The sequence below is a fragment of the Mus pahari genome, chromosome 12, assembly GCF_900095145.1.
Source record: "Mus pahari chromosome 12, PAHARI_EIJ_v1.1, whole genome shotgun sequence".
Taxonomy (NCBI): domain Eukaryota; kingdom Metazoa; phylum Chordata; class Mammalia; order Rodentia; family Muridae; genus Mus; species Mus pahari.
Window position 1 is genome coordinate 37,913,918 of NC_034601.1, and position 26,449 is coordinate 37,940,366.

Below are 26,449 nucleotides of genomic sequence, written 5' to 3' on the forward strand. Positions count from 1 at the left end.
ACCACATGTGAGTACTTTCTCTACAGGTTTTCTATTGGGCAGGTGCCATCTGTGGTTGTGAAGCCAAGTGTTCTGCTGGGGCAGAATAATCGAATCAGAGTTAATGGGGTGACCATCTAAGCAGGGCTCTTTGTCATTAAGGTCCACTCTTGTCATAGTAGCACATTATCCCACTGATTGGATTTGTAGGAAGGCATCCACCTGTGGCCCATGTTGGCGGACAAGAGACTTACTGCAGAGGCAGCCCTGGAGAAGGAGAAGCAGGGGGAGCTGTCCCGGGCAGCATAGGCTTTGGCTGCAAAGCCACACTTGCAGGATGACTTAAGCCATAAGAGTAGGTGGGTGACTCCCGTGGTATTTGGTTCATTTAGGTCCGAAAGTAAATCAACCACAAGCAGAGGGTTAGAGTCTGTTGCATTGGAAAGGAAGGATTTATCTTGAGCAAGGGAAAAGCAAAAGCATGGGGAGACCCACAGCCAGCTGATGAAACAAGATGTAAGCACATGGGGCCCTTTACCTCCATCTCAGGGATGATTTTCTGTTTGGATGAGAGCTATTGTAAGAATTTCCGTGTCTGTTGGGGGCACTGAAGTTCTCACAGACTATGGTAAACACAATTTGGCTCACACGCTCTCATAATCAGGCTGACTTGCAGTGAAACAGAGAGTGCTCTATAGCTGTGCCAGGCCTCTAGCAGTACCAACTGTTAAATAATAAACAGGCCCTGTTTGTTGGCAGCCTCTTTCCCTCCTGCCAACATGGAGTGCCCATTTTCTGGGTTTACCTGCCTGCATGTGTTCAGACACTCAGAACAGTGTGTGTGTTGTGTGAGGCAGCAATGGCGTGAACACATCAGTCTAGATCTAATCTGCTTAGTTTATTATTCCCTAAGGACATCGGGTAAGCTAGCAAACATGCAGGGCTTGAGCAGCACAAACAATGGCCGTGCTGTTGTTCTAGATAATGTTACAGGCTTTGAAGAGGGCACTAGCTAATTGTTTTTCTTACATTTATTTTCTCTTCCTATTCTTTTTGCATTGGTTTGGTGGAGTATGGATTAGGAAAAATGAGAATGAATCTGCCAGTGAGATACTTTATCTTAGGAAGTTAGAAAGTATCTGGGCTGCTTATTTTATTTCCCTGGCAAGATGTCTTTGGTTAATGTGCATTGAGTAGTGAGTCATTCTGGACGTACTTTCTCAAGTCCCACAAGGTACAGATAACCCCAGAGAAGGTGCCCACACTTGGCTCAGTGGGTGTATCACACTATAACTAAAGCATCGAAGTCCATGGTGAGGTCGGAGTCTTCTCCATACCATCACCAAGTGCTATGGAAGGACAGTGTAAGTAAGATCCAGTTGGAAGCATTATCCTCCTAGTCTCATTCATGCTCCACCACCACCTCCCTTTCTCTGAAGGAAAGAGTTTCCTACACATCCTCTATACAGTCACTGTGATGGTTTTCTCCCAGGAAAAGTCCCTTGATAATGTTAGTTTTACAATGCTGTTTTGGCCAAATGAATTTCATATGTCTCACAGATGCAGTGCTCAAAAATAGACTCTTAAAATTTCCACAAACCATATTCAACCTCAGCAAAGTCATGATGCTCATCTCTAGGAATAAGCTTTGTATGTTTAGGCCTAAGTGACACATTCAAGTGGAGTTCCTAAGCAGCATGAAGAGTGACTTATGAAGCAAAAGATATTCTTTCATTCATTCATTCATTCATTCACTCCCCCCCCCCAATCGCCTTTCTTCTTTCTCATAAGTTAAGTGGAAAGAAAGACCTTAACTTTCTTCTAATGGCAGTATCATTATGAAAAATAGCCCTTCTTAGACGTTTCTATTATAATCCATTTGTTTAAAATTGTCATTCACATTCCCTTATAATGATGGTTTCCACATGATGAAGCTATTCGTTGATTGGGAGGGCAAAACCATTTGCTTGCATGAAATGAAATTTCATTCTCAGATCACTAAATACGGGCTACACTGTGGAATAATCATTCAGTCTTTTTGACTAGCATATTTTTAGATCAAAAGTTGAATGACAGGCTCTGGTGACCGCACAGTCAGTGGAGGTTCAAAGTGTTGGGGTGTGATATTCAACCCACTCTTCTCTGGATTCATCCCTCAACAGTATGCAGTGGAAGGTAATTTTTAGTTCTTTTCATTAAAAAACTCAAGGACCTCTTTTCTCACTGTCTTTTGAAAAAGACCTTGCTAATTCAGTCTAAAACTTGTATTGTAGTTCTCCCTAAATTTACATTTATTTTGAGAATTAATTTTTAAAAATCTTACCAGTATATTCTGAGTACTGGGATGGTACCCTGAGCCTCTTGCATGCAGAGGTCTTCCTGTGAGTTATCTCTCCTCCCTCTATTCAGTCTGCTCTTGACCATGGTGACCTGTATAGCATTCACCTGGAATGGTTCAAAAACATGGCACTAAATTCATAGGGAAATAGTTAATTAACCAGAGGAGGGCAGGCCTAAGCCCCTCACTGAGGAGCTTTTGACCTTTATGGCTTCCAGCACATGGGGAGTCAGTGTTCACTAGAGATGTGGCTTCTGACTTGTGGGCCTGTGGATGGCCTGACAGCCCTGAGTATGTGGACGGCATGAATTGGATAAGGTGAGTTAGTTATAAATGCATATTTGAGAAAAATGAATCAAACTTGGAAGGGTGTGGGGAAGGGTGTGGGTGGATCAAAAAGCATTGTAGAAAATTATTAATGAATTAATAAAAATATTTGTGAAGTGAGTGGCATTCTATGCCAATGAATTGGGTTTACTGTTAGGTTACTATTAGTAAGTGGCACTCTATGAGAATGAGTTGTGTTTACTGTTAGGTTACTATTAGTAAGTGGCACTTTATGACAATGAGTTGGGTATAATGTTAGTTTCCTGCTGTAGCTTCATTCTTCTTGTGATATTGTTTTCAAAAGTGTCATCCAATCAAATTAGAGCCAGATTAATTTTTCTTTATATAAGCAATTTTTTATTGTTTCTACTTGGCCTTCCAACCTACAGGCCTCAGAACTCCGCCAAACCCCTGCATGGGATTAATCCCTGATAGAGTCCTTCTCCAGCCCCAAGCTCAGGTGTGTTCCTGTGTTCCAATGTCTAATTTGCTGTGAACAGAAAGGGAGATGCCACAAGTTTTTCGGATCATCTCTCAATGAAATAAGATCAAAGAAAAGCATTTGTGTTGTGATTATATATGTAGGCATGCATGTTTGTAGGTACACATGCCCCTACCACTATTTGTTCTACTCTATGATATGTCTGATATAGCACACATGTCACACTTGTCTGTTCTGTGCTCGTAGAACTGCCAGTCTATAGCTGAGGTAACAACTGTTCCTAGTGGTTTAGTTGCTCAAATTCATGAAAATCAGACTGGCTATTTCTTTTTCTTTCTTTTATTTATTTATTCATGTATAATATTTCTCATGTATTTATTTTCTTAATGTCCTATATAAACACCCATGTATCTAGAACTCATATAGTTTTTATATACATTTCCACTAGGCCCTTACTTTCTAGAGGCAGCATATGAGCAGCTGTGGAATAATTAAAGACATTCGCTTATTGCTCATTAGGAAAAAGTGTTTACTACCTGATTTAGTGATTTTATACGATTATTTTTGGTATTCTGAATAGAAAATCCATACATGGTTACAGTTGGCTTTGGGTGTTGGGAAAACAGGATTGCTGGAACAGCACTTAAATAAAAGGAATAGTGCTGACCTACTTAGAGAAATTAATTATGAAAGAAAAATAATGGATTATAGTAGCAGATAATGGTTCTGGGGCTGCTGCTGGTTGAAATCCATCCTGAGGCTTATTTATAATTGGCACAATTAGAGTTTTCGAGAATTGAGCAGCCTTGATTTATTTACAAGGGTTCACGCAGGACTTGAGTCAGGGGGAATGAAAGGGACAGAGGTGGATAAAGGATTTACTGCTTTAAACATCAGTTCTGTAGAATTTCAAATTCAGATGGTAGGGTAGAACATACTGTCTCCAGAGATATAATGTCAGGTTCTTAAATGCCAGGAGTTTTTAAAAATTTGGGTTTTTCTTGAATCAATCAGTCTTCATAGTAGATCTGATAAAAAGCTGAATTATACTTTGAACTTAAGAACATTTTATTTTCTAGGATTCTGTGAAATAAGTTTCTATAATATGCAGTTTAATATTTGTAATGGTTTATTTGTTTGTCAGATATTACTATTGATATTTAGTGTATGTCAGGTCCTGTTCTATACACTTGAAATCTGTAGTAACAAATCAACTGTGTTATTTACTAGGAAATGATAAGTGTATGATTCATTTGTAAGCCATAGAAAAGAATAAATGAATAGGCCACATTTTATAACCATTACAATTTGTATATTTGAAAATATGATTCATATAATAAAAATGAAATACATGCTATACAAAAATATTTGCAAAAAGTTTATTCATTAGAGAACTTTTCAAAATGCAGTGCATTAAAAATATATATACTGTGTTCAACAGTCAATAGATTTTGATCACAAAAGATATTAACATGTAGAAATATGCTCAGGTTTAGAAACTATTAGATGAATTGCATGTCTGAGGCTTGAGATACTGCTACATATGTTTTGAAGTGTTTGAAATTAAGAAGAGTGACCATACCAGGTATTTGTGAGAATGTGGAAAATCTGTCAAAAAGTAAAATTATCTAGAAATAGTTTGATATCTTTCATTTTTTAAAAAATCAAACATACATTTATTGGGTAATCTGGCATTTTTCTGCTATGAAAGAGCAAGGAAAGTAAATGTTTTTATTAGAGTTATACACAGATGTTCCTAACAGCTTTATTTATATGAGATAAAAAAAATTAAACAACCTGTATGACCATTCAAAGACAGGGATAAACAAATTTTAAAATAAACAATTACCACAAAATAAAAAAATTGGGCTGAATTATTGATACATGGATAATTCTCAAAATAATATATGGAGTATAAGAAAAGCAAAATAAGTTCACAATGCCTGATATTATTTATATATACAGTTTTAAGATAATGAATGATAATAAGTCCACACTTTTTAGGGGTGATGAGTAACTTGTTTCATTGCAGTGCTGGCTTCAAGGGCTAATCAGTGTGCCAAAGCATCAAAAATTTTATACTTGAACTCTGTGATTTAATCTTTATCAAGTTTACCCTACAACACTGTTTTTTAAAGGGAAGAGGGATGGGGAAAGAGATGTAAATTATATCCAAGAAATGACGAGGTAGCAAATTCACATAGTACATTTAGGTACTAGTCTGGAAATGTTCATAGCATCCCCTTTAGTGCTGAAATATTTCCATCCATGTACAGTTTCCTTGGGGCACTTACTCATCTATGACAATTAGTTTCCATGCCTCTATACCCTCATGCCTGAAAGCAGGTGGGGAATCCTACATTTACTGTATTTCTTTCTCTACTTGTGCAATTATATTTCAGAGCCAGAGAGACTGAAGGAAGTGGGATTTGTAGTGCAATAGAAAAGTATTTGCTCTCAAAATTAATAAGTCTATGAAGATAGCCTTAACCTTTGCAGCATTAGAAGACCCTGACCACTTTGGATCCCGGAACACATTGCTTTCTCCAATGCCTGTAGCATATTTCCGTACAGTTACCATATCTTTTTTCACCGTGGACGGTCTCTAAGCACTGCCTTCTCATGTTTTTTCCCTGAATGACCATTATCCCTTCCAAACTAACCTAGGTGCCAAATTAAACTCTTCCTCTCAAGTAAATTCTTACCTTTAGGGTTGCCATGTGAGTGTCCGTAAGGTGCTTCCTTCTCAGAATCTGCCTTGGGCCTCATGCACCTGCTCCCTAGGCTTTGATCTTCCTTGGAAGTATGTATTTAATCTCTTTCTTCTCTCTATAGCAAAGCTATATCCATAGTTCAGAGAGCCATCTAGTTTTACCTAAATTTTTGCAATAGTCACTTTATATTCTTCATATTAATCTTGCAACCCAGTCATTGTCTCTTCCAGAATGAGTCATGTCTTTCCCTCATAGCAGCTTAAAAATATTTGGATATTTTTAAACATTCTTCACTTTCATTTCTTTCCTTTTGTGTTCACTTCTCTGAAGTAGAACAATTTATGAAGTTAATGTTACAACTAATTTTTTCTGAGATGCCTTTAATGATTTCCTAACTAATTAAATTTTCTTACATTGCACTTCTGTAGATGTAAGATTTATTTATTTGTTTATTTATGATACAAAGTCTCCTAACTCTAAAGTTAGCTTCAGACTTGCTGTGTAGTTGAGGAAAACCATGGGAGTCTGATTTTCTTGCTTCTGTATCCCAAGTGCTGGAGTTGTAATTATGCCAATTTGTGTAACTCTGGGTTTCATGCCCAGGACTTTGTGATTGGTAGGTGTATTTTACCAACTGAGCCACATTTCCAGCCCAATATGTTTTATTTTCACTCGTTGCTTTACCTAACTCTGTTTTTAAAAACAAATTATGTATTATTTTTAAGCACTATGTCTAGTTCCAAACATGATACCTCCACATGGAAATTGATGAAACATTAAATGGTTTCTTAAATGAGTGAATAAAGAAATACTTTATATGATTTTTGTGATATAAAAGCTAATTAGTTACATTTTTAATTTGTTTGGAAGCTGGTAAATAGATTTATTAAAAAGTAAAGTCAATTTACATTTGTATAGCTTTATAAAATGTGTATATTAGTTGAGAATGTGGCATTTACGTATTTTCTTTTATTGGAGTGCTTAAATATACTTAAATTCACATATTCTCTTAAACATACACTATTTCTGTATGGTTAGAAACTTTTAAAATCCTTTTTTCAAACTTTTGGATTGTACAGACACCATTGTGGTTCTTTGTAGCTGCTGTGCTCTACAATAGTAAACCTCTTCTGATTCCTGCCTGAAGATAACTTAGTTTTGGTATCTCAACCCATGCCCCCACCCCCTTCCTTATCATTAGCCTCTTGAAGCTCTCATTCTACTTTCAACTTCTGTAGGATCAACTTTCTTATATTTCCTATAGAGCAAGCTTTCTGCCTGCTGAATTTCACTTACATAATGATCTCCAGATATCCAGTGACATCCATGTTTTCACCATCGATTCGAATTCTTACATTTACAGTTAAGTGGAATTCTATTGTTTATATACATTATACGTTTAAAAATCCACTCTGTAGTTACTAGACCCCCTGTTTGTCTCTAATTCTTAGTCTGTATGAATTGTGCTATAATGAGAATCTGTATAGTCTTTATTGTACTAAGTGAAAGTCATATAACCAGAAGTACAAAACTGACATAGTGTTTCTGTAGCGATGGTAGCAAACTGTACTCACATGAGCAATGTGCAGGAGGTCTCCTTTTCATGATCTTCTCACCAGAACTTATCTTCAGTCTTTTTGAGGATAGCTATTCTTACTGGAGTAATTTCCAAAAAAACAAAATGAAACAAAGTTTTACAATTATTGAATGCATCTGTGATGTCATAGAAAGTATGTGCATGTCAGAGGGCGACTTTCAGGAGTTGGTTCTCCCTTTACCGTGGGATGCTTGGACAGAGCCCAACCTGTCAGGTATGCAGCATGCATACCTGTTTACCTACTGAGCTGTCTTGCTGACCCTTGTTGTGGTTTTGATTTCCATTTCCTGATAATGGCAACATAGAACATTTTTCATATATCTATTAATTTACTTTTCATCTTTTGTGAAATATAAATTCATGTCTATTGTCCATTTAATTTTTTTTCTGTGTCGTTTCTTTTGCTGAAAGGAAGGTTTCAGCTTGGTGTTATCATATTTATTTGTATTTGCTATTGTTTCTAGTGCTTCTTGTGTCATACCCAGAAAATCCTTGCTAATCCCAATGCCCAGAAACATTTCCTCTTGTTCTGTTCTAGTAGTTCCTTTTAGTAATTAGCCTTACATTATTTTTATAACTCAGTTGAGTTAATTTTTGTAATCTGTGAAAGGCTGGACTCTAGTTTCATTGGTCTAAGTGTATAAACAATTTTCTCAGCACATCCAAGAATCAGCTTATTTGGATGTGTGGGTTCTGGGACATGCACATGTGCTAGTGCAGTTTCACAAAGTTCTGAGAGTACAACTTCATAATACATTTTAAATCAGATGATGTACTGTTTCCTGATTTTTTTTTTGTCATTAGCTATTGCAGTTGCAATGTATTTGTGCATGCATGTGTACGTGTGTGTGTGTGTGTGTGTGAGCGCGCGTGCGCGCACACACACGCACATGCACACAAGTGCTTTCATATAAGTTTTAAGGAATTTTATATTTCTGTGAAGACTACCATGAGTATTTCAATAGGAATTGCACTAAATCTCTTGATCATTTTTGATAATATGCACATTATAAGGATATTGGTTCTACGAATCCATGAACATAGTATATTTTCCCATATTTATGTGTTTTCTTAATATCTTTCTTCAGTGCCTGTAATTTTGTTATAGATATATTTTATTTCTTTGGTTGAATTTATTCTTAGTTATATTTGATGTTATAAATTGAATTGCTTTTATGACTTCTGTTTCAGTAATTTGCTATTGATGTAGAACAATTTGATTCTTACACATTGAGTTTTCCTCCTGAAATTTGCTATCATTATTTATTATTTCCAATAGTTTGGAAAGTTTTGCTAGAGTCTTTTCCTATGTATGAAATAACATCATTTGCAAATAGGACAACTTTAATTTTCATGGAGCTGCAGTTCCTAACAACATTAGTTCTTAGAATTTTTTTTTTAACTTTTCTTATATGTCTTTTGAGTAGCTATCATTAGATTTTCAACTTTGTATAATTAATAAATAATTCTAGAATCTGAAATGCCTGAATTGCTTAAATCCTATATTATTCCTCTGGTTAAATTACTGCTATCTCATTCATTTCTTGTGTGTTTTTATTAGGGATGACTGAAAGTACCCATGTTTGATTTGGATCTCTTGAAAATTATTGTACTATTTTTAATTTTATGATGCCAACAATTAGGAGAATTCTGGTACTACATTTTGTCCCTATATATAAGCTCTAGCTTATATCCAGGCCAAGAGCAAACATTGTCTGTTGATCCATTACTTGTGTGTCATAAATTAGATAGGATATTAGAAGTGAGACAAGAAAAGAATCATACAGAATATAGTCCATGTTACACCTAAGGAATTTCTAAATGTTGTAGGTATTCAATTTGAACAAAAGTTTCAAACATCTGGTAAACAAACAATGCTGAAACATTTGAAATTATATAGTCAATTCACAAATAAATCAATTTCTTAGGCTTTAATAAATCCTTTCTAAAATATTTGTTGACTATTAAGAAAAATAATAGTTTCTTAATTGCATAAGTTATTTGAGTTTATTATCAATAAAATCATTGAGTACTTGATATAAAGCACATATTTTTAACAAATATAATTTGTTATTTTTTATTAACACATTTGTGTATCTGTGTGTGAATATGTGTATATGAGTGCAGGTGCCTTTGGAGTCGAGAAGTGGATGTTGGTTCCTCTGGAACTGCAGACACAGGCTTTTGTCAGGTCCCTGATTGGTGTTTGAGACTGAACTCCGATATTTTCTAAGAGAAATATTTGATTGGAAACACTAAGCTATTTCTCCCTAAAGCAAAATACCATTGGCATGCCTACAGTGAAGTACTTCATAGGAGGACAGGATTCACAAAGATCCTGCAGGAGAATTTACCATCGTTTTGCTTACTAGGAACTTAAATATCAGAGCTCAAGAATAACCTGTTCAAAACACATAACTAGTACAGAGAAATCCCAGGTTCAAACTTAGAATCTATGTCACTTAAATATTCTCCTTTTATTTTCCTATGTTATAAAATTATTACATCATTTCTTTCTATGCTTTCTCTTTTCAATTCATCCCATATACCCCTTGATTTCTTTCAAATTCATGCCCCCCTTTCATTAATTCATGTTACAGTAACACATACACACACACACACACACACACACACACACACACACACACACACACTGTTCTAGGTATATAATGTTACTTGTATGTCTGTTTTCAGGAATGGCTGTTTGATATTGGAAACCCAGTTGGTGTGCTCTTCCTTGGGTAAGACTCTTTTCCCCACTCTCAGAATTATTTGGTTGCCTGTAATTCTTTGTATAGGGCTGCAGCCTAGTGGGATTTCTCCTGTCCACTTTACCATTTCTATTGTGTATTTCCTGGTTAAGCTCATGTCAAGGGTTCAACCTACTGCCTCCTATTTTCTCTCTGAAGCAAATACTTACTTGTTTGAGGTATCTTGCTTTTCTATGGTTGCTTTAATAAGTGAACATGACTTTAATGGCCCAAACCATTAGAAACTTGTTCTTTCAAAACAGTGAAACCAGTAATTGAGATTAACATGTTGGCAAGGCTACACTTTCTCTCACACTGTGTGAGAGTCTTTTCTTACTTTCTAATCCTCTGGTGCTTCCAAATATTTTTTGGCTTATAGATATTTATTATAATCTCAACTTAGATCTCAGTACTCAGATCGCCTTATGCCATTCATTTCTCTTTTCTTCTTCTGGTACTTATATGAAGGTGTCATTAGACACAGAGTACAACTTGGTAATGTAGGATAGTGTCATCTAGAGATGCTTAGCCCAATTATATCTGAAAAGACCCTTGATATTGACCAATATTTTAGCATTAATTTTTTGCACATGTGTGCTTTGCATTTTTGTATGTATATACATCATATGCGTACCTGGAGTCTGGAGAGGGGAAAGAAGGAAGGCTTCCCATTCCTGGATCTTCCCATCGCCTGTAACTTCAAGACCCTTGGAGTTGTAGATGCATTTGAGCCATCATGTGGGAGCTGGGGACCAACCTGGGCCATCTCTGGAGCAGAAAGTTACCATCTGATGAATCAGCACTAAGAAAAATGCACTTTTTACAAATGTGAACAGAGCCACAGTTTCTGATCAGGTTATGATTTGAGCATTTCTTCTTAAGCATTTCAATCCTATATGCTACACTAAATATTCTATGAAGTAATTTGAGAGATTCCTATACTGTGGGCATTCCTTTGGAATATTTAATAGATACAGTTCAGAAAAGCAAATTTTTGTGACAAGTGATGGAAATTAGGTAGGTAGGTTAGTGGATAAATAGACAGAAACAGAAAGATCCAAATGATAGATTAATACTATTGCTTTTATGGCCAGCAGTAAAATCCTGGTGCTCCTCTGTCATTAGTAAGACACGAATAGTAACTTCTTATTAGGAATGCTAATCATAGGGTTAGAGTAGCTTTATTAAATTTGAGACTCACTTGCCTATTTGGTAGTAAACAAAGACCTCAATAAGTTGGTTTAATGATACCCCTGTTTCTACATGAAGCAGTCCCCATGTTTGCCATGGTCTATTTTGGTATATCTCCTATGAATTTCTTAACTGACTAATCTTTGTTGCCTTTCAAACATGCATCCTATCCTGTCCCTGTTGGTTCTTTGTGGATGTGTAATTTTTGTGTGTGATGTTAATATTTTAGGATTTTATGAATAATTCTCTGATTACTTTACCCTGAGCCTAGGATCCATTTCTGACGTTCTTTAAACTTTCAGAGAGCCTAACTGCAGTTGTATTGTGGCTTTCCCAATTCCAAGTCTTACCCTCCTTTTTTATTTAGACCTTTGTGCATTTCAAAGACTAGGAATGCATTATCATACTCATTTAGAGCTGAAAAATTTACTGATAATGCACAAACCTTTCCAGTTTGTTCTCAGTACAGTGGATGAATCTCAAAATTTTATTAGTCTTTTTGGTTAAAGGTACATTTTAAGTTAGTGTGATTAGGAAATCGAGTAATTTATAGGTTCCATTTTGAATTGGATCTGGCATATTAAATAGCATCAGCCTAAACAATGTGATTTGCCTTGCTTTCTTATATAATATGCATAATTTTCATGTATTTGTCCTCACTAAGAGGAGTAGTTTTTCCAGCGAGACTCTCTTGGAGAAAATTACATTTTGCTTTGTAAGTGGTTCTGTAGCTTCTGAGTTAGGAATAGGGCCTATGTCCAGTTTGCCTTTCAGTTTTCAGACTCCAGACCCATGTAGGTCCTGGGCAGGCTGCCTTAGTCTCTATGACTTCATATGTGCTTTAGTCCTGCTATACTTCGAAGGTCTCGGTTTCTAGGTTTCCCCATCCCCCTCTGGCTTTTCTATGCTCTCTGCCTCCTCTTCCACAGTAGGCCCTGAACACTGAGGGAAGGGATGTAGATATTTCTCAGAGGTGAGTATTTGGAGGTCCCATACTCCCTGCATACTGTCTGGCTGTGAGAACTGGTTTTTGATCACATTTCCATGAGTAGATGGCTCATAAAAAACAAACTCAGCCAATATTTGGAGGTTCCTTGCCTTATAATGTTTTGTTACGGCTTTTTTTCTTTTTCTTTTTCTTCATCTCTTTTTAACCTGCAGGCTTTGCATGTATATTATAGCTCTACTTTGTATTTGTATGGAATTTCTAAGTGTGGGAATAAATATGTCTCATGTGTCATTACTTGGGCTCTTATCTTTCTGTTTGTTGGTTGGTTAGTTGGTTGGTTTTGTCCTATTATGATTACTTTGTTTATGTTTTATTATACTGTATTTTAATGTTATGCTTTAGAAACCTGTTTTTTTTTTCCCTAATGGCAGGCAGGAAGGGATTATTACAGATGGGAAGAGAGAGAGAAAGAAGGACTGAGAAGAACAAAGGAAGGGAAACTACAGTCAGAATACAGTGTATGATAAAAAAATCCATTTCTAATAAAAGCAAAAACAAAAGAAACACACAAAAATAACTGTAATTGTTAACATTTGTTGGCTCCCTATTTCTGGATGCCCTAGGTGAAAAGCCTCCTGTGAGCTGTGACAGTAAGTAATTCCTATGGTGCTCTAGTAGTGAAGAGGCTGCGAGTGCACTGCTGCTCTCTGCTTAGCCTCTGTGAGCTTACTTTATAGCTTTTTTTTGGCTTCCATGTCTCTTTTTAAATGAAAATTTATTGATTAGATATTTTCCTTGACCTTTGTAAAAGGATACTAAATTTTGGAAGGTTATTATAGAATATTAATCAGTGAAAATTCTTTACTGTTAGCCTATTTACTAAATGCTAGAAAATATTCTGTGTGTAGATTAACAGTTGCAATAGATAGTCATCTTTTAAGGTAACATATCTTGGTCTCTGTCCTGTGTCAGTACCTTCATATATAATTACCTTTCTTTTATTATTGACTTAATGGTAGTGTCTCACTTATGAAAGATACAAGAACAAAAACCAGGGCATTAATAAAAAGAATGTATTTTTAAATAACTATGGTGTTTACCATGGTAGCTCTTGGATAAAGTTAGACAGAGAAAGACACATAAATGCTCTTATCATAAGGTCATCCTGTAAAGAAGAGATTAAGGTTTGTGACAAGTTAGTAACTAAATTTGGAAATGACTTCCTCACTCAAATAGAAATATCAGGTGAGAACTCATATTTGGCAGGTTTGATCACAACTTCATGAGGAACTTGGGCTCTACATCCATATTTCTGATCCCCAAAGAAACTCTAGCCTACTACTATACATTTTTTAATCTACTATATTTGGGGCTAAATTATAACACAGTACTAGAATACGGATGTAGCAGTTCATCCAAGAGATATATACATCCTCTTTTAGCTTACCCTCAAAAGGAAACAAGATACAGAGACATAAATACACGAGATGTACAATAGGACGTCACTAGTACTCAGTTCACAGGGGTAACAGAGGCGGGATGGAACACAGTGAGTATGCTTTGTATATCATGGTCTGAGAACAAAAAAGACTGCTATGTAGAGGTTTTATTAAATCTTCGAAAGTGGAAAGAGATTAGCCATGTGAAGATCTAGGAAATGGACAGACAATCAGGGACAATAATAATTAGAGTCTAAATATAGGCAATAATAAGTTTAACTTGTTTGGGGAACAAAACAAAAGGAGCCAAGTTTCCAAAGAAAAAGTGGCTGGAGATCAGGTAGCAGAGATGATGGAGATATTATTCTTAATGATTTTGATTTGAATTTCATTCTTATTACAATATAAAGTCACTGTATTATTTCATGCAAGGGAATAATATAATGTGCCCTGGATTTTAAGATTACTCTAGCTTCTGCTTTGATACCAGATTACAAAAGCCAACAGTGGAAACAGGAAGCTGGCAAGAATGTAATTGTGATGTGAATTGGTGATGGCAGAGGTGGGGAGAGATGACTGGTTTGGGAATGTGGCTTAGACTTTTGTTAATAGGGCTTGTTGAGAAGAGCACAAATGTTGAGTGTGACACAAAAGAGCCTCTGGACTTTGTCTGAAAGACTGGGAGGATGGCCGTGCCTTTTAGAAGAGGTATAGGTAGGAAAGCTTGATTATGAGAGTTAGTAGTGAGATTGTTGCTGTAGGATTCCAAGTCTTGTTAGGTGTCTCTTATTCTACAATATGCAGAACTTACCAGGAATGTGCTCATTAACCTCTATTATATGTTGTAAGCTAGTTTCTTTCTTTGACCAACCACCTGTGATATCCCATAATATGTTTTTTATGAGGGTTTTTTTTTTTTTTTTGGTGTGTATGTGTGGTAAATTTTTTCAAAGGCTATTTGAATCCTGAAATATTATACACTGACTCTAGCAATACATTTGAGTTAATCAGACATAATTTTTCTTATATAGTGCTGTAAAATACTCTGAGGGAAAAATCAAGGTAGCGTTTTCATTATGCTTTATTAAAGTGTAAGTATCAAATACAAGATAACCCTTGGTCTCCCCCTGATTCAGTATTTGTTACATCTTCTTATCATGCTTTTCCTTATTCATTAGTGATTCATTCATTCATGGCACCTTACCCACCTTAACAGTTTGTGGCAGCTCTGCAGCAAGTTCTATAAGCATAGTGGGAATTTGGGTGGATTTTTATTACACTTCTGTGAACTCTACAGTAATACTATCTTTCCAAGTATGGTTACATAGATACATTCACTCTTTCCACATGATGGAAGGGTCAGAGGAGTCAAGGGAAAGGTAATTAATATCAACAATGCTTGATGGGGATACAAACAGCTGGCAAACGCGGTGTTGTAAAGAATATAAACATTACTGGATGTCTGTGGACTACCAAATATAAATGATTCTGTGGCCCACTGGTATATTTAGATACCAAGATATGAGAAAGTACATAGATGAGATTGGATCTGTTAAATTCTGATGCCAGCAATGGGACAAGCTGCAACCGCTGTGCATTGTGAGATACTTGTATGAACTCATGTATTATAAAATTAAATTGTATTGTGTAGTTCATTGTATTGTTCCGTCAGATTTTGATATCCTCATTTTAAATAATTCATGGGAAGAAATGATCACTTCATAATGCCACAAACTCACAGCAGGCAAAACTAATTTTACACAATATGAAAACAGATTTTATTTATTTAAAAGGAATATTAAAAAAATACAACAACAACTTTTTTGACACCAGCTGCTGGGAAATAAATAGAATACTTTATGACAAATATCTAAATCTATAAAAGCTGTTCCTGGGAGAGCAAGTTGTAGATTGTAAAGATACACTTACATGCTTTGGTCAGTACTGGAAGACGCATTCTGAGCAAAACAAAGCCTCCTATTTCGTTTAATTGCTTGGAATGTAGAAGTTGGAGAAAATCAGCCTTACACAGTTTCTCCCTGTTCTCCTAACACAATGCCAGCAATGGGACAAACTTTAGCTTTAACACCAGCCACCCCTTAAGTACAAATAGTAGAGAAGAAACTAGCAAAGAGTTCTTAAATATCAGTGCTCTCAGTGTTATTTATAACATGGCCTAACCGTTGTTTGACTAGAGCTGGGTGTTTGAGGTAGCCACAGAACCCATCTTCTGGTGTGACCTCAGAGAGCTATCACCATTAACTTTTCCATATATAAAATACAATTGTTGGAAAGTCTCAATAAGAGCATTTTCTCTAAAAGCATGAGGACCCGAGTTCTAACACCCAGCCCCCACATACAAAGCAGGACATGTCTGGACATGCTGGTAACCCCAGAGTGGAGGTGGAGGTGGGTAGAGACAGGTAGATATCTGGAGCTCACTGGCTAACCAGCCAGACTAAAACTTCATGCTTCCAATTCAGTAAGAAACCCGGTCTTAACCTCCTGTGCTACCATACTTGAGTGTATACCCCACACACATAAATCTCATTCACATACATGGCCTATCCCACCACACTTAAAATGTGCAGGGTATCTTAGGATTTAAAATATTCAGTCTATATTACCAAACTGATAGTAGGTGATGTATTTCAGTGGCTTTGTTTGTTTTTCTTGGGTGATGACCTATAAGATAACAGGTTCCTTCATCCTCCATATATTAGTACATTCTAACATAGCCTTTAGCAAGGTTGCTCTGAGAATAATTGAAAGAACATTGGGATTCCATTAATGAAGGTCTGAGTTCATGTACTCCTAACTAAAATTGGTGACCATGTACAATTCATTTCAAATGTTTGGGTCCTTCTGTTTTCAGTCTGTAAACTCTTGGTGACCATGTACAATTCATTTCAAATGTTTGGGTCCTTCTGTTTCAGTCTGTAAGCTCAGGTTAGCAATACCCATCTTTGAAATTCTGTGATCCCATTCAGCGAACTATTGGAAAATTTGGGAAATGTTAGAATGAGATTAAAATAGTGAATTCATCCTCTATTGAATGCTTGATAAATTCTGTTTCTAAACAGCTACACCCGTCCATTTTGAAAGATGACTGTGCATATATAATGTAATATGTCTAAAGTGACTTCCATTTGTGGAGTGCATTTGCTGCAACACACCTAGAATTATAATGCAAACATTAGCAAAGCAAAGCTGCCATAGCAATGTTAGTATCAGGAGACCTGAGTTACATTGTACTGATATTTTAGCAAATCTCTCTATATTTTATATATTATTTATATTCCAATTTGTCCTCAAAACAAAACATATAGCACTCTGGGATCTTACTGAAAATGAAGATAGATACCAGGAATCCCTGGCTTTCTCTGGATTGTCTCTCACTTTCTGTGGTTTCTACCTTTTAGAATATAAAGTTTACGTAAATATGAAAATAGATTCTTTTCTTATCTATATTTATTATAGTTCCTGCCTACCTGCCCTCCTCTACAGATATAGTACATTCTGTCCCTCATTAGAAAAAAAAAATAGAAAACAACAGGCTTCTAAGAGATAACAGCCAAACATGAAAATATAATAAGATGATCTAAAAACTATTGTATCAGTGTTGGACATGGCAATCCAATGGATGGAAATGAGTCCTAAAAGCAGGCATAAGAGCCAGACACCCACTTGTTCTTCCTGTCAAGAGTCCTATAAAAATAAACTGATAACCCCCAGTCCACCCTAATATGTATTCTATTTCCTGCTCTCACAGGGTTCCATGCATCCCCACTAGACGCCTACTCTTTTCATACTCTCTGGGTCTACAGGTTGTATTTTGGTTACCATTTACTTTATGATAATCACTTACAAGTGAGTGCCTACTATATTTGTCTTTCTGTGTCTCAGTTACCTTACTCAGGATGAGTTTTTCTAGCTCCATCCATTAGCCTGATAATAGTTGCTGAATAATAGTCCATTATATAAATATAGCACATTTTCTTTGTCAATTCTTCTATTGAGCTACACCTAGGCTTATTCCAGTTTCTGGCTATTATGAGTAAAGCTACTATGAATATGGGAGTGCAGGTGTCCTTGTGATTGAATGGACCTTCCTTAGAGTATATGCCCAAATGCTGTATAGTGGGATCTTCATCCAAATCATTTCTCAACTTTCAGAGCAACAGCCATATTGATTTTCATAGTGGCTGTACAAGTTTGTACTCCCAGCAGCTGTAAGGAGTGTTTCCCTTATTCCATATCCTCACAAGCATGAGCTGTCACTTTTTGTTATTGATGTTAGCCATTCTGTCCGGTGTAAGGTAAAATCTCAAGGAAGTTTTGATGTGCATTTCCTTGTTGGATAGGGATGTTGAACATTTCTGTTTCTCAGCAATTCTGAATTCCTTTATTGAGAATTCTCTGTACCACATTTTTAATTGGATTTTTAATATCACAGTTTTTGAGTTCTTTATATATTTTGATTATTAGCCCTCTGGATGTGGAGTTGGCTAAAAATCTGTTCCAATTCTGTAGGCTGCTATTTTGTCCAAATGGCAGTGTCCTTTGCCTTAAAAAAGCTTTTCAGTTTCATGAAGTCTTATTTATTAATTGTGAATCTTAATAGCTGTGTTATCAGTATTTTGTTCAGAAAGCTGAGTTATCTCCTGTGTCAATGTATTCAAGGCTATTTCCCACATTCTCTTCTTTCAGGTTCAATGTATCTAGTTTAATCTTGACTTTTTTGATCCATGTGGACTGAATTTTGTACAGGGTGACAAATATAGATCCATTTGTTATTAAGGACTTTTTAAAAACATAATTTTTTATACTGCATATTTTATTCCTCCGCCACCCACCCTCTGACTGGTCCACATTCCATACCTCCTCCCCACCCCCTGACCCCCCCCCCATGCCACCTGACCTCCAAACTCCCTGGGGCCTCCATTCTCTTGAAGGTTAGATGCATCATCTCTAAATAAACACAGATGTGGCAGTCCTCTACTATTTGTGTTTTGGGAGCCTTATATCAGCTGGTGTAGGCTACCTGGTTGGTGATCCAGTGTTTGAGAGATCTCGGGAAGGGGGGGGGGTCCAGATTAATTGAGATTGCTGGTCCTCCTACAGGGTTGCCCTTCTCCTCAGCATCTTTAAGCCTTCCCTATTTCAACCAGGGTTCAGCTGCTTCTCTCCATTGTTTTGGTGCAAATATCTGCATCTGAATCTTTCAGCTATTTGTTAGGTTTTCTGGGGTACAGTCATGCTAAGTCCCTTTTTGTAAGTGCTCAATAGCCTCAGTAATAGTGTCAGGCCTTGGGACCTCCCCTTGAGCTGGATCTTACCTTGGGCCTGTTGCTGGACCTTCTTTTCTTCAGGATCCTCTCCATTTTCATCCCTGTAATTCTTTCAGACAGCAACAATTATGGGTCAGAGTTGTGACTGTAGAATTGCAGCCCTATCCCTCACTTAATGTCCTGCATGGCTGCTTTAGCACAGGATTACATCCAAAGACCTAGGTCTGTGTGATCTGGCTGGAATGTGCAGACAAGACACAAACCTTTAATCCTTCTGGCTGGAATACAGACATACCCTTAGCATATACATTTAAAGTGAAATTAGTTAGTAGAAGGAAGCAGTCCTGTTTGAAAGTGACTTCTAATTGAGGGACAAAGTGATGAATCAGAGAACAGATTGACAGGAGTCATATAACAACTCAGGAAAGAGAAGTTATTTAAGAGCAGCTCAGGGAGAGTGAGTCCATTGGGAGTCAGTTTAGTTAGTGCAGTGGAGTTGAGGAACCTTTGTGAATTCATGCAGTTTGATGCAAGTCAGCAGAGGCAGTTGAAGCCAGAGAATAAAAAGGAGCCAGAAGGTTACAAAAGATTGCCAGAGTTAGTTTGAAACCAAACAAAGAAATTCAGTGAGAAGCTGAGAGAACCCAAATTGAATCAGTCATCTTGGAGAGGAGTGTGAGCCAGAACATCTGAGCTAAACCAACTAGTTAGAGTTCATAAAGAACTAGAAAGAGTGAGCCTATTCAGCAGTAAGATACTGAGACTACAATTACATCAGGCAAATAAAAGTTACATTTAGAGTTTATGTTCTTCTACCTGTAGACATCCAGTTTCACCATAAAGATGCTGTCTTTTTTCCAGTGCATATTTCTGTTTTTTTTAAGATAAAAAATCAGATGTCCGTAAGTGTGGATTTATGCCTATATCTTTAATTCAATTCCATTGATTGAAATGTCTGTTTTTATGCTAATATCATGTGATTTTTATTATTATACTTCTGTAGTATAACTTGAAGTCAGGCATGGAGATGCTTCCAGCAGTTCTTTCATTGTTCAAGATGGTTTTGGCTATCTTGAGTTTTGGCTTTTCCATATAAAGTTGAGAATTGCCTTTGCATAACTGTAGAGAATTGTGTTTGAATTCTGATGGTGATTGCAGTGAATCTGTAGATTGCATTTGGTAGGATGGCCATCTTTCCTGTGTTGATCCTATTTATCCATGAACATGGGAAATCTTTCTATTTTTTAATATTTTCTTCAGTTTCCTCTCCAAAGACTTGAAGTTTTTAATCATACGTATATTTTGCTTGCATAGTTAGAGACATTTTATATTATTTGAGGCAGTTTTGGAAGGTGTTGGTTTCCTGATTTATCAGCCTGCTTGTCTTTTGTATATAGGAGGGCTACTGGTTTTATAACTATTATTTAATCTTGTATCCAGCCACTTTGCTGAAGATGTTTATCAGCTATAGAAATTCCCTGGTGGAAGTTTTAGGTTCACTTATGCATACTGTCATATCATCTGCCAATAATGATTCTTTGACTCCTTTCCAATTCGTAACCTCTTTGTCTCCTTTAGTTGTCTTATTGCTCTAGCTAAAACTTTAGTACTATCTTGACTAGATAGGGAGTGAATGAATGGATAGCCTTGTCCTGTTCCTGAATTTTGTGGAATTGCTTTGAATTTCTCTTCACTTCATTTGATGTTGTGTATAGGCTTGCTATACATTTACTTTATTATGTCCCTTATGTATCCCCAATCTCTCCAGGACTTTTCTCATGAAGAGACTTGGGATTTTGTCAAAAGCTTTCTGTATATCTAATGAAATGATCATATGGTGTTTTGCTTTCAGCTTTTTATATGATGAATTACATTCACTGATTTTCATACATTGAACCATCCTGCATCTCTTATATGAAACTTACTTGATCTTCTTGTATGATCTTGGATTCAGTTTCCAAGTATTATATTGAACATTTTTGCATCTTTGTTCATGACGGAAATTGATCTGTAATACTTCTTGTTTCTATTTTATTTTGATTTCAGCCTATAGTTTGATTAATTCCTGCAGTCTGCTACTTTTGGATGTATTTATTTATTTTTTGCTTTAGAGCTTTCCAGTACACTGATAAGTTTCTAGTGTTAAGATTTCTCTGACTGTTTTAAGAACTATGAACTTTTTTTTTTTTAAGTTCTATGAACTTTCTGCTTAGCTCCATTTTCAGTGTATCCCATAAGTTTGGATATGCTATGTATTCAAATCTAAAAAGTCATTCAACTCTTTGTTTCTTTCTTTACTCATTTTTCATTCAGTGGAGAGTGGTTCAGTCTCTGAGTCTGTGAGGCAGAACAGAGAGAAGGAACAGTTCTACTGGCAGCCTACCCGGTGTTCTGGTAGGCATGCTCTGCCTGATAAAAATCTTAGCTTTCAGTGTGCTATTCCATATAATGCAAAGACTAGAGTGAGAACTAACCATCATTTAAAGTCCTTCTTACAGAGAGGACATTGTACACATTCTAAAATGATCATAATCACCTTTGCCTATGTAGTTGATTTCTGTAAGTCAACCATCAAACAGAATATTGAATCAAAATGCTGTGACTTATAATGTGGGGACATAGCCTACTTGGAGAGTTCTAGACTAATGAAATACCCAATGTCCAGAAATGTACATAATGAATGACACCCAAGGCTGTACTCTGACCCTCTCACATATATGTGCATCCTCACTGGTAGAAGCACACATACACTCACACACATGTATGTACATGTACATGCTTCATTCTCTTAGAGTACTGTGTATGAATATATAGAATTTTTTTAAAAAAATGTTTTATAGCCTATAGGAACATAATAATGTCATTTTACCTTAGCATAATATCTGATGCCTAATGTCTAATGTCTAGTTAGAAGATGCTAAAAGAATTGTAATTAGTGAATTTGAAATGGCTGTTGTAAATAGCCTGTTGTAAATTTACTTTTTAGAATAAATTGCCACATATTTAATAATGACTGTCATGGTATTGGTATCAGTCACATGACTATGTTAAACCTGGAGATGGATAATAAGTCACATGGGAAACACTGCCATGCCCAGCTTTAATAAAAGTAACTAAAAATACGTATTCATATATATCAAAGTATGATACAAATTTTAAGTAGAATTTATTGAGAAAAACGTCCAAATGGGATGAATTAAAAAAAAAAAATTTTTTATCATATTCATTCCCTGCTCCTCCAGCTTTTTCTCCCCCAGGCTTGCACACTCCCACAGCATGGTCCCTTCCTTCTCTTTTTAATGTTTATTTTTAATAGCAAACTGAGCCCAGTTCATGACACATCAGTGGGGAGGTTGTCTGTTGATGCATGGGCAACCTACCAATAGCTATTCCTCAAAGGAAAGTGACTCTCCATTCCCTGGCACCTGTCACCTGCCAGTACCTTCTCATCGCGGATAAGAACCTGTGAGCTCCTCTCATCTGTGCTGGGACTTTGACCAACTTGAGCTTGTGAAACCTCTATCATGAGTATATGGTTATGCCATATCCAGAAAACAACACTTGCAGCACCTCTTCCCACCCCTGTTTTCTATAATCTTTCTCCTTTCTCTTCTCTGAGCCTGGTGGTGAATGACATAGATGGTACATATGTCTCATTTGGGGTAACTTGTCACTGTCACTTATCCTTAGCACTTTGACTATTTATGACTCCTTATAAAAACTGCTATACAGTGTAAACGTGTTTCTCACATCAAACTTGAGAGTATCACAAATGTATAAATATAATCATAAATATTAAGAAAGCATTTTGGCAACATAGTCATTTAGCAAAACAGCAAGAGCATACCCCTCTAACACAGAGCTATGACTTCCCTATCAAAGGAGGTTTACAGAGGACATTGGAATTCTCTTCTATGCTGTAGGCTTCAAACCCAATCAGAAAATGGATGGTTACTCCCTTAACGACTATGGCACTGTTGTGCCAGTAGCCAAATCTTGACTGGCAGATGAGTATTATAGTATGAGGGTAGAGTGTTAAGACCTATTTCTCTGCTGCCATCATGCATAGCACTGATTGCTAGCCAGTAAGGAGAAAGTTTCACAGTTATAGATTGACTTCTGTATGCAGGCGGAGGGTTTGTATGGTACCTTTAGAAATAGAGTCTTATCATATAATTAAGAAGGACAACCACAGCAGTGGCAATAGCCTGTATTGTTTGTAGGGAGTTCTGGGTCAACGTTTGGATCAATAACTTGTAGTCAGTTTAGCATGGTGACGTAGATTAGGCCATATGTGACAGAGGGAAGAATTCTGTGGATCAAGCAGAATAGTACTTCGGGTTATCATCACAGAACTAATGGTAAATTTCCCTCTATGCAATCACAGTGGCTTTTTTTTCCCTAGGAGACACATCTATAGACTACCTGATGCCTATCTTCTTTAATAGAAGTAATGCAGTTAAAATGTGTGAAACCTCAACAGATTCAATATTAAATTTCAGATTAAAAAGTTGGTAATTAATGGCAGGCTTCACACATAATTAGCAATGAACTTTGAACAGGGCCTGCCTAGGGGGAGTTGGATCATAGGTTTCTAGAATTCTACAATCATTTCATTCCAGCAGGAGAGGCATAAGGCCCCTTCCTTCATTGAATAAATGAGAGTAGATACAACAAGTAGCCAGGGAACTTTCTGCCTGGGTCTATAAAAAAGCTGGGACTAGAAACAAGTGCCTGGTCCTGGTGTGCAATGCCTTTCATCATAGAGTTTGACTTCTTCATTCCTAACATTAATTACAGTCACTCTCATATAATGATTTGGGTCATTATTTCTTTACTAAGCATTCATCTACTTGAGTAACATAAATGACAAACATTCATGTGGCACGTTCCCTAATTCTCCTTAAGGGTTGTTTTCTAGAACTTCATACTCTGTTTATATCAGAGTTGGTAGACAGAACTAAAGCACAGAGAGACTGAGTAAATCTCAGTAAAGGAAACATAACCAGTAACTGGTAAAGGCCTGGATTTAGAACCCAGGGCTTATGAGGGGTCTAGATTTCATACTCTATCCTATGCAGTTATGTGAGTACTTAGTTATATAACCACCTGCCAATAACATGCATAAATTCTCTATATCTTGGGGGAAAATACAGAATGAACAAAATGCATGTGATCTGCAGGGAAATCTATTATATAAAAAAAACAAAGTTGGGATAATTGGATGTCTCCTTTATAGGGGAAGGAACTAAAAGCAAAAGGTAACTAGGATGACCTGAAACATTGCCTATTCTAAGTGACCATGAGCAACTTAGGATCGGAAGGGTGGGGTTAAAAGGACACCAACATGAGCGAGTACTACAGCCCACTATATCAGAGTAGATGTCCTTGGTAGGCTGCCCTTATCTTTGTATCAGGCTGCTTGAGTGACAGTAATGCTAGGATCTGGTTGGTACTGAGGTAGTACACAACGATGCTCTGTTAGATTGCGATTAAAGAGCATATGTTTAATCTTAAGCCATATTATAAAACATTGAAGAGCCAGAGCTGTATATAGTTCTGACTTGTGTCTCTTCACACCATCCTATATGATTATCATGAATGTAAAACTACCTGATACTTCCCTGAGCTCCAATTTCCTCACCTATCATTAGTGTAATTGTACTAATCTCTTAGGTCCCTGGTGAGGAGGAGCAAATAATATCGGTCTCCAAAATGCTTAGCACTGTGCCGGGCACATAGGAATACTAAACATTTTAAGAATAAAATAATTAAAATTTCAATCTCAGCTATGTACTTTTTCATATCTTGGTATCTAAATATTATAATGCTAATTACTTTCTTATATAAAAAAGAAAGCATAACCTAGGAGGTAATAATAAGTAGGACTTTATATCTATCAATCTCTCACAGCTTTTGGATAAAGGACCTTGAACTCTAAATTGTGAATAGTGCTTATAAAGGAAGCTTTATAAATCAACTTATTTAAAATGCAATAGAACAGCTTATGATTTAAAAGCATCCTGTGGTGAATCCTTTTATAATGCGAATAATCATCCCATAATTTATCTGTTCTGTAAGTTCAGATTTTGGTTTAGTGTGTCTTCTTAAAGCAAAGAATACACCTGCACTCTTACTCCAAGGTAAGCAGTACTTTCATGCTGGGAAGACTTTCAGAGATATACAGGGTGCCTCTTGGATTCAAGATGACAGAAGGCAGTAACTGCAGAGGCACACAAGGTCCCTGTTGTCAGGAAGAACATTAATTGTACTTTGTGATGCATACATTTTTAATGAGTGTTCATCCTCATAGGCCAGTAGACCTGGACTGTCATGAGGATCATCGAAGCCTAGGAGTGTTGCCCACATACTAGAGCTAGTTACTGAAAAACAATTTGGCTTCTTTCTCTGAAATTTCAGTGGAACTCAACCTGAAATTATGACATGCCATACAAATCCCTATGAAACGCCAAGCAATATGGGAAACTGTGCAGTAGAAAGAGCAGTGGGCTAGGAACTTGACCTCAGCTAAACAAGACCCACTGCATATTAACAGCACAGGGTACAGAGAAGTGTAACATTTTCTGTGCATTTGTTTCCTGATTGTAAACTAATTGTGTGGAATTTTCATTCCATATGTCATCTCTAACTAAAAAATTTTACTAATCTGATTCATAAAATTAGGTAAACTTTTCTGTTTCTTTCACTCTGATTTAAAAAAAAAAAAAGATTAGAAAAAAATCACAGAAAAACACTTAAGAGTAGTTAAGAGGTTTTCGTGTCCAAATCAACAATGCTTGTCACTCTGCCTCAGCTTGAGCCCTTTTTTGCAGATATGCAAATTTATAAAACATTTTATTTAACTATGATATAGAGATGAATATCAAAGTGGGCAAACTCAAACCAAATGAGTCTTTTCTACCATTATCCAGCAAACATTGACCTGTGTTTGGAGAAACTTGCATGTATTTGAAATAAAATGACCTCTCCCACAAATTAATTATATCTAGGACTAAAATAATTACGTCTTTTCATTGATTCTTTTTATTCCACAGTATCCATGGGAATTTTGCCAATTCTTCATAGCATGGTTTAAGCTCATTCATACCTAACTTGGATGAAGTACACTTTAAATATATGCATGTTGCTCTGTCCTGTGCATGATGAATGAGACAATACCATATATCAAATTCGTAAATATAAGCTATATGGAGTGTCACAAAGCAGGGTCCTTAGTAACTCAATGATAACATTTTAAGAGCTTAGAGAAAAATTCAAACTTTTGGAATTTTTCATACTTTCTCCAATACATTGAGGATGCTGAGTGTGGAACTGCAATTCATAGAGTACAGATGCATCTGATATCAAATGGAGAGTTTAACATTTTAAACTGATTCATGCATTATAAGTGGCTACTATATAACCTTGAATT

General features: G+C 36.4%; 1 protein-coding gene across 18 annotated transcripts in view; it reads left to right on the forward strand.

Moving 5' to 3' along the window:
- Positions 1-26,449, forward strand: part of Zbtb20 (zinc finger and BTB domain containing 20) — a 726,359-nt gene that overhangs the window by 243,474 nt on the left and 456,436 nt on the right. For 15 of the 18 annotated variants that reach the window (XM_029544669.1, XM_029544691.1, XM_029544687.1 and 12 more), the window contains one exon: positions 10,092-10,138. The exons of the other annotated variants lie outside the window; for them this stretch is intronic. The gene's annotated coding sequence lies outside the window, so the exon portion shown is untranslated. The remainder of the gene's footprint in view (positions 1-10,091; positions 10,139-26,449) is intronic. 18 annotated transcript variants of the gene reach the window in all.